This window comes from Protopterus annectens, chromosome 3.part0 (genome assembly GCF_019279795.1).
Source record: "Protopterus annectens isolate FY-2018-M chromosome 3.part0, PAN1.0, whole genome shotgun sequence".
NCBI lineage: Eukaryota > Metazoa > Chordata > Ceratodontiformes > Protopteridae > Protopterus > Protopterus annectens.
In genome coordinates, this window is record NC_056731.1 from 889668987 (window position 1) to 889680414 (window position 11428).

Consider the following 11428-nt stretch of genomic DNA (forward strand, 5'->3'; position numbering starts at 1 on the left):
CAAGGAGGATTCTAGGCCTTAAATACTTGTCCTATATGGACAGACTTAAAAAAACTCCAACTATTCTTTGTCTCATATCACCTACTTAGAGGCGATCTCTGCTTGAATTACAAAGCCATGTCTGACCCAGCTCTGTTAGAAATGCTACATCTAAAGAAATCCCAATCCCTCTGTAGCACATGCTCCAGGGACCTCAGTCTCATTACCACAATTAACAGAACATGCTGGAGGGACAGGTTCATAACCCAGAGACTGCCCATGCAATGGAACAGACTTCCCATACATGTCAAGCAGAGTACCTCACGGACCCTCTTCAAAAGAAATCTTGATGAGTGGATTGGAAACAGAAAATTCCTCCTGGGAATAACATCAGTGGCTCTACTTGACAGAGGCACTGGGAACTAAGGTCAGGTGGCAGTATGCCAGGGTAATCCTATGGCTAGGCTTGTAAAGGCCCCAGGGCCATTAGCCTAGTACACACCTATGAACATATATATATATATATATATATATATATATATATATATATATATATATATATATATATATATATATATATACACACACACACACATATATATATATATATAATATAGTTGCAAGTACAGAAAACTCCTGGGACAACCTCATGTTGCTCAGGATCTGACACAGGAATTGTTAAGGAGAGGTGAATTTAAAGTAAAATTTGAAGTTAATATTGGTGGTCCAGGATAGCAGACTATATACATGCTGATTTACAAAGTCATTGAACATGTGGGAGAAACAAACAAATGGAGGTTCTGTAAAACTGCATTGGAAGCAGTCACACATCTTGTTGCTGGGTGTGAAACTGAAAGGCATAATCATGTGGTAAGACTGTTGCACTGGGGATTATGGAAACATTACACTGTTGAAGTCGCTGAGAAGCACTGGAAACATGACCCACAAAGCATTATAGAGAATGATGAAGTTTATATCACATGGGATCACCCATTACCAACAGTTCAAAAAACAGATATGAGAAAACCAGATATAGTAATCTATAACAAGAAAACAAAAGTAGCATTGATCATTGAAACTGCTGCATGAAGTTATTACAGTGTCTTATGTACAGAGAGAAACAATCTTATAAAGTACCAGGATTTGTAGGTAGAAATGAGGGCAATGTGGAAGAAAGATACCCAGTTCTAATAGTAGTAGGAGCAATGCATCTCATAAAAAAAATTACAGTTTTATTTAGATAGGCTACTGATACATGTAACTCTGTATGAACTACAGAAGGAGTCAATTCTGGGCACATTGTGGGTGCTGCAAGAGCAGTTTTGGCTAACATCAAAGACTAAAGCAGTACTAATTGCCTGAACTTTAATCAAACTTTGACTTAGGAATGGGGTCCATTACCATCATGGTATTAGTAACCCAAAAGACACGGAGAAATTAAACCATGGGAGTCCTACTATAGGGATGAACTCAGCAAGAAAATGTATGTGGTATTGTTGGAACTGAATTTATTTTTAAATCTTGGTGAGAACCTTTACATGATGGACCATGTTGTTACAATCTTGGTGAGAACCTTTACATGATGGACCATGTTGTTCCAGTCTTGGTGAGAACCGTTAACACGATGGACCGTGTTGTTCCAATCTTGGTGAGAACCTTTACATGATGGATCATATTGTTCCAGTCTTGGTGAGAACCTTTACATGATGGACCATGTTGTTCCAATCTTGGTGAGAACCTTTACATGATGAACCATGTTGTTCCAGTCTTGGTGAGAACCTTTACATGATGGATCATATTGTTCCAGTCTTGGTGAGAACCTTTACATGATAGACCATGCTGTTCCAATCTTGGTAAGAACCTTTACATGATAGATAACGTTGTTCCAACCTTGGTGAGAACCTTTACATGATGGACCATGTTGTTCCAATCTTGGTGAGAACCTTTACATGATGGACCATGTTGTTCCAATCTTGGTGAGAACCTTTACATGATGGATCATGTTGTTCCAATCTTGGTGAGAAACTTTGCATGATGGATCATGTTGTTCCAATATCTTACCAAGATGATACTGATATTTTGACTATGTTTTATGTATGAGGAAAAGAGACAGGTCAAACAATAAAAAAGGAGACTAGGTGCATATGTCCTAGTATAAAAAAGTTCTCATTCCTGGTGTATGCATTAGTTCCTGGACTGGGAAAAGATAGTATAGAATAGTCAGAAAATGAAAACATCCCTATCACAGGGCTAGGCAATGCTGCAAGTAGACCCTTCCCCAGTGGAAGAAGGCAGTAGTAATCATCAAAAAATACTGTTGGACCAAGAAGAGGCATAAAAACCATTGAGGATAAATAAGAGATTATTTATTGTTTCTGTTATGCAAGAAATCCATATTTTTGTGCAAAGAGGATATTTAGCAAGGGTAAGAAAGATGTTAATGGAAAGAGAAATAATTGTAACAGAAACAAATGTTAAGAGCTATATATCGTTTTTAATACAACAATTGAGAGGAAACAATATTTGGATAAAGAAACATTAGGTCACATGGAAAAACATGTGACTGAAGTACTACAAGAAAAAGAACAAAAAGAAAAAAGAAAACAAAGACTATCAAAAAGCATAAAAAGAAATATGGACTTGGGGAAGGAAAAAGAGATTTGATATTGTATAATATTTATGCAGAAAAGATGGCTGTATTAAACAATATGACCATTGCAGCCGCAAAGATCTTTGATGATATATACAGACAAAGGCATCCAGATACGCAAAGGAAAGAAAAAAATGAACTTTATTGTGAAGCAAAATGTTTAATGATGCAGAAAAACAACAAATGGAAATTGAAGTGATATACTATTTGAGAAGTTTGGATACTCTGACTAGAAGCAGTATCATAAATGAAGAGTCGATGAATCCAGGTAATATCACAATATGAAGAGACAATGAATTCCCAGGAAATGGTACAACAGACAGAACAGGACACCTGCACAGAGAGAATATAATGCATAGTAAAGTTTTGGACTATTCTGCAGGACATTAGGTTGAAATTCCAGTTAGGATCACACAATAAGAGAAAAAAGGAAACAGAGAGCAAAGAGGATACTCTCAGCAAGCAGAAAATGTTTTAAGGGAAGATCTGTTTGTTTTAATAGAAACAGTCTATTTTAATAGAAAAAGACAAACATATTAAATAGATGAAAACTACTCGTGTACTAACACCTTTGCCCAACGGTTCTTGGAAGTCATAAATTCCAACGCCCTGGATCAACTAATCCATAGTCCCACCAGGGGCTCCAATATCCTAGACCTGGTAATTACCAACATGGGAAATCATTGCTCCACACCTATGGTCAACCCCCTGTTGGTCAGGTCAGGTCAGGCCATAAGCTAATCACCCTAAACATTCACATCCCACCCCCACTCCCCAGTAAGGAAACCTCCATAAAAAAACTTCTCCAAAGCCAACTTCATGCTACTCAAGTCAGAAGTGACAAATGTCATAACACCCATGCAGATGGGAACTGAAAGTTTGACTGCTGAATCCTACACTAAGGCACTGTATGAGCACATCCACTCATGCATGAATCGTGCCTTCCCAAATAGAACCAAGATGCTCTCCTCCAAAAAAAAGGAAGCCAGTCTGGTGGTCCCCTGCCATAAACAAACTTTACAATAAAAGGAAGAAACTGTTGCAGAAAAGAGAAAAATCCTGCGATGCAAAAGATTCCCTTACCAGCCTCAGTAAGAAGCTGAGCTCCCTTGTAAAATCCTCCAAAGTTAGTTACGAAAATAAAATTACCAAAGATTCCAAAGACAACCACAAGGCATTCTATAACTATGGAAATAATCTAAATGGCAATGCTCAGATCTGCTCAGAGCTACAACAGAATGGCATTCAATATACTGATCCCAAGGATATTGCCAATATCCTGGCAGATCGATTCAGTGCCAACTTCACCCCCCCTCTCACCCCCTAAACGGCCCATCTCAATACGGGAAGATTGCCAAATTCTGGTAATAATGGCCACACAGGTAAAAAATACACTCTCCAAAGCTAATAATACAGCATCCATGGGACCAGATGATATCCCAGGCTGTGTACTACATGAACTACAAAATGAACTGGCATCTCACCTAAGTGTCATGTTTAATCATACCCTCACCTCATGCTTCGTGCCTACTGAGTGACGCATAGCTACAGTTATCCCACTCCACAAGTGGGGATCCACCTTGGATCCCGGGAACTACTGTCCCATCAGTCTGACAAGCCTGATCTGCAAGGCCATGGAAAGTATTATCATGGATCTTATAAACAAAGATATTGGCAACCGTCAAACACTGGACCCCGCACAGTTTGGGTTCGTGAAGGGCCGATCTTATCTCCTGAACCTGATTGACTTCTTCAAATCAGTCTCCAGAGCCGTGGATGAGGGTAAAGCAGTCCACACAGCCTACTTTGACCTCGCCAAGGCCTTTGACACCATCCCCCACTCTGGAATCATAGATAAACTTACTATGCTGGGCATTAATCCGTACGTCACTCGATGGGTTGCCAACTGGCTTTATTTTATTTATTTATTTTCAGTTTGATTACCAGGGAAGTCCACTGGGCCATGAAGAACCCATTTTCAGTGGAGGCCCGGGGAGAAAAGCTCCAAGGCAGTACAATCAAAGTTGCAAATGCACAAGATAAAATACAATAGAAAAATGTACGAACAGCAAGTATATCTAGTAAGAACAATGCAAAATATTTTTTTTGTACTAACATAATTTACAGTATTTACATCTTTACAGTCAACTGAGAGTCAGCTAAATCCATTTTGGTGGGATTTAGAAATGAAATCAGAGAGCAGATGGTGCAGGGCTAGAGAGGGGCTTAGTGTAGAAAATCCCTTGAGTTTATATAGGGTGAAAGCAAGAGCATTTCCATTTGGATGATAGGTGCAAGAAGAGTTGGGTCTTGAAAGATTCTGTGTTAGGTATAGTCCTAAGTGAAGGAGGGAGAGAGTTCCATTTTCTACCTAGAGAGAAGGATAGTAGTAGCTGGCCAGCGGGAAGTTTAGGTCTGTGAATGGAGATTAGGTTTTTGTGTTCTGATCTGAACGATCTGTTAGGGATGTAAGGGGGAAGGATGTTGGATAAGGCTGGACATTTTTCTGGGAAGAATATTAATTTATGAGCGGTCAATAGTTGAAGATAATCAAGGTGGTTAGGGAGTTCTAACCAGTTCAGAGATTGAAGGGTTAGGCAGTGGTGGGTTGAGGTTTTGGATTTAGTGGTGAATTTAGAGATCTTATTATAGCAAGTTTCGAGTTTAGAAGTGAGGGAAGCAGACAGATTAGTAAGAAGAGGGGTGCCATAAAGTAGAGAGGGAAGGAGGTAGGTGATAGCTAAGGTGTGCCTAGAGGAGTTTGAAAGAAATAGATTGTTCCTGTAGAGCATACCTAACTTTTGGTGTTTTTTTTATGTTTTGTTGTATGTGGAGATCAAATTTGAGGTGTTCATCAATGGTAATGCTAAGGAGTTTAGCGGAAGGGACCACTTCTATAGGAGAGTTGGTTTGGCTTAGGATGTTGAATGTGTTTTTGTCAAAGGAAGATGTCTTGGTAGGGAGGAAAATTAGAATTTTAGATTTATTGGAGTTGAGGGAGAGATGGTTTTGGTGCATCCAGTTTTCTGTAGTGGAAAAAGCAGTTTGTGTTTTAGACAGAAGTTCAGAAAAGTTGGGGGTGGTACAAACTAAGGTAGAGTCATCAGCGTATTGGATGACTGTAGTGTCAGGGAGGACAGAGTGAAGGTTATTTATGAAGATGTTGAAAAGCATGGGGCCGAGGATGGATCCCTGAGGAACACTGGTAAGTGTGGGTAAGAAGGAAGAGATAGAGTCCTTCCATCTGACAGTCTGAGATCTGTCATTAAGGTAACTGGAGAACCAGGAAAGAGTATTAGGGGAGAGATTAAGGTTGGAGAGATGAAGAAGAAGGTGTGTATGGGAGATGGTGTCAAATCAACAACAACAAACAGCAAGCAAGAGAACAGTGGGAGGAATATAATGCACCATGCAGTTAAGTTCAATGTGATGAAGGCTTTATTCAGTATCGTTTTCAGATAAAAACACCATTTTAAAAAACAAGCATTTTATACAAATCAGTGCCACCCATTCTTATCCAATCAAATCATGCTTCCAATTAACCAAAGAAAACTTAATAAAAGTTCAGTGTTGTCTATCTCATATATATTAGTACATCCATTCATTCTTTAAAAAATTAAAATCCTCTATGTTTATAAATATTTACTGTAATAATAATTTATTTAAAAACTCTTAAATTCATTTGTTAATTAATAAAATAATCTCATTCGTGTTATTTATATGTTTTGTTTTAATAAGTGTTTGTCAGGGACATAATTCTTAAAATCCTTTCTTGTTTTCCATTCACAATGAAATAGTGCCATCTACTGGTCTTATTAATAAAGGTTTGTTTGGTCAAATTTTAGTAGCTTTTAACCTTAAAAGTGGCAAAATGGAAAGGTTCTCATTCAGACTCTGTTGACACAAAGCCAACTGCCACCATAATTCTTTAAAACCTATATTTTCCTCCCAGGGACCACCTCTAATGTCCATTTTAACTTGATCTAGCACAAAAAAATCTGTATTTATATTCCTTGCAGACTATTGAGTGTTTCAGTAGAGGGCAGTGGTTTCTTTTTTTGATTTCGAATGTGTGTTGTCAGTAAACCTTTTTTAGAGAACGCTCAGTTTTCCCCACATAGTAGGAAGAACATTCCACACAAATGCTAGGTATACCACATTTTACTGACACTTGAGAAAGTTTATCCTTTGCCATGTAACCAAGTGTTTCTGCTGACCAAATAAATTTTTTCTTGGTTAATTATATATTGGCATTGTCTGCATTTTCCACATTTATATGTGCCAGTTTTACCACTATTACTTCTTTCACCTTTATATTTTGGGTTCCCTGTCTCCAACAAGTTTTTTATGTTAGTTGAATTCTTAAATACCCACCCTTTTGTTGGAAAAAACTAATCCTTCAGGTCTGTAAAGTTTTAAACTTTTCCCATTCAGTTTGAAACAAATCTTTACTATTCAGTGCATTGTAGCTTGCTGATAATTTTCCTTCTTTTGGATTTGGTTATTATGGGTTTTTGTTTGTGTTTCTTCCTAAGTCTAATATAGGTCTAAACCTACCTATTCTGGCCTTAACAACTTCAGTTCTGTATTCCAAGATGAATTCCTTAGGGTAACCTCTATCAACATCCGCTCCAGTTTTTTCACATTCCTTACTAAAAATTCATTGTCAGAACTCGTCATCCTAGACCTTGACCAAATTTCTTTACAGTGGGTAGGGTGTCCCACTATCAAAAAAAGAAAGGAGTCACGTAAGTGTGTCCTTTCTATACACTCTGGTTTCTAGGAATTCTGTTTTTGATGATTTCTATATCTAAATAGGCAATGTTGGTACTGGATATATTGTGTGTGAATCTCAAGAAGTTGGTTGTTTCCCCTATGTATGAGATGAATTCCTCAAGTTTAGCATGGTCCCCAGTCCAAAAAATAATAATGTCATCAAGGAACCTTTTATACAATTTGCAGAATTTGAAGTGTTCAGATTGAAAACATATTTTCCTCCCAATTAGCGAGGACTAAATTAGCAAATGTGGGTGCACAGGCTGTACCCATAGCAACTCCCTGGATTTGCTGAAAAAACTCTCCTTGGTGGACCAAAAAGTTGTTCCTTAAAACCAGGTCCATCAAGCCTGTATCTTGTCCACAAATGACATATTGTTGTCACTGAACACTTCCTCTTCAAACATTTTAATGCCCTCCTCATATGGTATAGATCCAAATAAATCTATCACGTCTATGGTCACAAATAACACATCATTTACATCCGCTTCTGGATAAATGCTCTTAGGAGGTCCCATGAGTCCCTCAAGATTGCTTTTTATTTGTCCATATATGTTTCGTTTTGTAAATATAGCCAAAGGTGTTGTTTTGGATCCTTCAGCTGACACAATGGGTCTAAAGGGGTCACTACTACTCTTGTGTATTTAAAATAACAGGTATTTTAGGTTTGTTGATTTTAAGAAGGAAAGCATTTTTCCATCTATAACTGTTTCTAAAGCCATATCATCCAACATAATGTCTATCTTGTGATAGGCTGAGTTTATCTCATAGAAACTCTTCTATATTTTGTTTCATCAGTTAATATCTCGTTCATTTTTGTTCATAATCAACCACATCCCAATGACACCTCCCCACCCTTATCAGGTTTCATAACCCTTATACTTTCATTGTGTCTGAGTTCCTCTAGTATCTCCTTTTCTTTACTTTCTATGTTGTTTTTATACTTTACTTTTTTATCACATCTTTTGATTACATTTTCCATGACTTGTTCAAAATTCCTTAATTGTGTATGAATGGGTGGGTTAAATATAGATTTTCTTTTTAATATTCTTTGTTCTTCTGTGACATGTGTTCTTTCTCTGTCAATGTTATATTCTTCTTTTCTAAATAGTAGTTCAAGATTCATCTTTCTTAAAAATAATTTAATATCCAAGGAGGTTTGTATTCTATTCCCCTTGACAATTGGAATGAATTTAAAACCCCTTTCCATCAAAGAAAAGTGTTCTTTCCTAAGTTCAATATTGCTGAAGTTATATATGCTAAATCCATCCAGTGTGTACTTATTCCCAATCCTCACAATACTGTTTGTCTCAGTATTTCCTTTATCGGGTAGGGGGTTTAGTACATGTGTCTCCCCTTCCCCCTGTCCGCCTGTGAAAATTTCCTATGTCTCCTCTATTGGTACCATAATCATTCTGTTGCCTTTCTAATGGTGGGAAATCTACATCATAATCAAAAAATTGCTTACTTCCAAAGGGTTCCCTTTGTTTTTTCCATGCATGTGAACTTCCTTCACCTCCTTTTTTATTAAACATTTGATAGGAGGGGGTAATTTGTTTCGTTCTCATATTCCCTCATGTCCCTTTTTAATTTTTCCATCTTTCTTTCCACTAGTGTCTTACATTTCTGTTCAATTTCTCCTTTTAGACCATAATATCTTTGTCTCTCTTCCCTGATTTCAAAAATTAAATCGTCTTTAATGTCTGTGTCCAACTCATTAATTTGCTCATGAATGGTTTCTAAGTTTCTATAATTTTCATCAATTATACATTTTACTATATCTAGGCCACATTTATTGAAAACCTTGATAAGTTCCTTATGGAACACTGAACCAATCTGTACATTATTGGGGTATTTGTAACATTCATTAAGATAACTATTTTCAATTGTGATAGACTTATATTTAAACATAAGTTTGGAAGCATTCATAATCTTTTTATCAAAAGAATCATTGTTATTATTTGTCCGTCGACAATTTATGTCGTTTGAATTAAATGTATAGCTCTCGAGCCAGTTGTTCATCTCAATAGTATTTTGAAAGAGATCAGTACCTTGTTGTGACTGCCCCTGTGATCGATAGTCCATGTTGGTGCTAGATTTGTCTCGCTCTTCATCCTGTTCTCCCTCTTTAAATACGTTGGGTGTAGTGTCAAGGGAGAAGGTGGGTCCATTGGATCATCCCCATGCCATTCCGTTCTTTAGGTCTCTTCTGCTTCTCACCCTGTTCCACACTACCAGCTCCTACTTCCGTTAGTTCTGTGCGCCGCACTATAGATTCACACAGGGGCATCAGTAAATCAATCAGGGCTGTAAGCTGCCCTATCAATCTCTTGGTCTGGCTGCGTCCTCATTGCCAGACTGCATACTCTTCTTAATAAAAAATCTCGGCTCGGCTGAACTCCACAACAATTACAAATAACAGCAAAGAAGCAGTGGGAGAGAATAATGCACCAGATCTTTAAAGTTCCAATGTGATGAACGCTTTACTTCGTCAGATAAAAACACCATTTCTTAAAAAAACAAGCATTTTATACAAATCAGTGCCATTCTTATCCAATCAAATCATGCTTCCAATTAACCAAAGAAAACTTAATAAAAGTTCAGTGTTGTCTGTCTCGTATGTGTTAATACATCCATTCATTCTTTAAAAAATTAAAATCCTGTGTGTTCATAAATATTTACTATGATAATAATTTATTTAAAAACTCTTAAATTCATTTATTAATAAAATAATCTCATTCGTGTTATTTATATGTTTTGTTTTAATAAGTGTTTGTCAGGGACATAATTCTTAAAATCCTTTCTTGTTTTCCATTCACAATGAAATAGTGCCATCTACTGGCCTTATTAATAAAGGTTTGTTTGATTATATTTTAGTAGCCTTTAACCTTAAAAGTGGCAAAATGGAAAGATTCTCATTCAGACCTGGGGGTCTGTTGGCGCCAACTGCCACCATAATTCTTTAAAACCTATATTTTCCTCCCAGGGACCACCTCTAATGTCCTTTTTAACTTGATCTAGCACAAAAAATCTGTATTTATATTCCTTGCAGACTATTGAGTGTTTGTAGAGGGCATTGGTTTCCTTACATTTTATGATCTCGTAAATGTGTTCGTAAACCCTCTTTTTTAGAGAACGTTCAGTTTTCCCCACATAGTAGGAAGAACATTCCACACAAATTGCTAGGTATACCAATCCCTTTGACTCTCAGTTAAAGTATCCTTTGCCATGTAACCAAGTGCGACCATAGACGTGATAGATTTATTTGGATCTATACCATATGAGGAGGGCATTAAAATGTTTGAAGAGGAAGTGTTCAGTGACAACAATATGTCATTTGTGGACAAGATAGCGTGCACAGGCTTGATGGACCTGGTTTTAAGGAACAACTTTTTGGTCTACCAACCAAGGAGAGTTTTTTCAGCAAATCCAGGGAGTTGCTATGGGTGCAGCCTGTGCACCCACATTTGCTAATTTAGTCCTCGCTAATTGGGAGGAAAAATATGTTTTTCAATCTGAACACTTCAAATTCTGCAAATTGTATAAAAGGTTCCTTGATGACATTATTATTTTTTGGACTGGGGACCATGCTAAACTTGAGGAATTCATCTCATACATAGGGGAAACAACCAACTTCTTGAGATTCACACACAATATATCCAGTACCAACATTGCCTATTTAGATATAGAAATCATCAAAAAACAGAATTCCCTAGAAACCAGAGTGTATAGAAAGGACACTTACGTGAACTCCTTTCTTCACTTTGATAGTGGACACCCTAACCACTGTAAAAGAAATTTGGTCAAGGGACAATTCGTCAGAGGGTCTAGGATGACGAGTTCTGACAATGAATTTAGTAAGGAATGTGACAAACTGGAACGGATGTTCCTTGATAGAGGTTACCCTAAGGAATTCATCTTGGAATACAGAACTGAAGTTGTTAAGGCCAGAATAGGTAGGTTTAGACCTATATTAGGACTTAAGGAAGAAACACAAAACCCCCAATATAATGTCCAACAAAA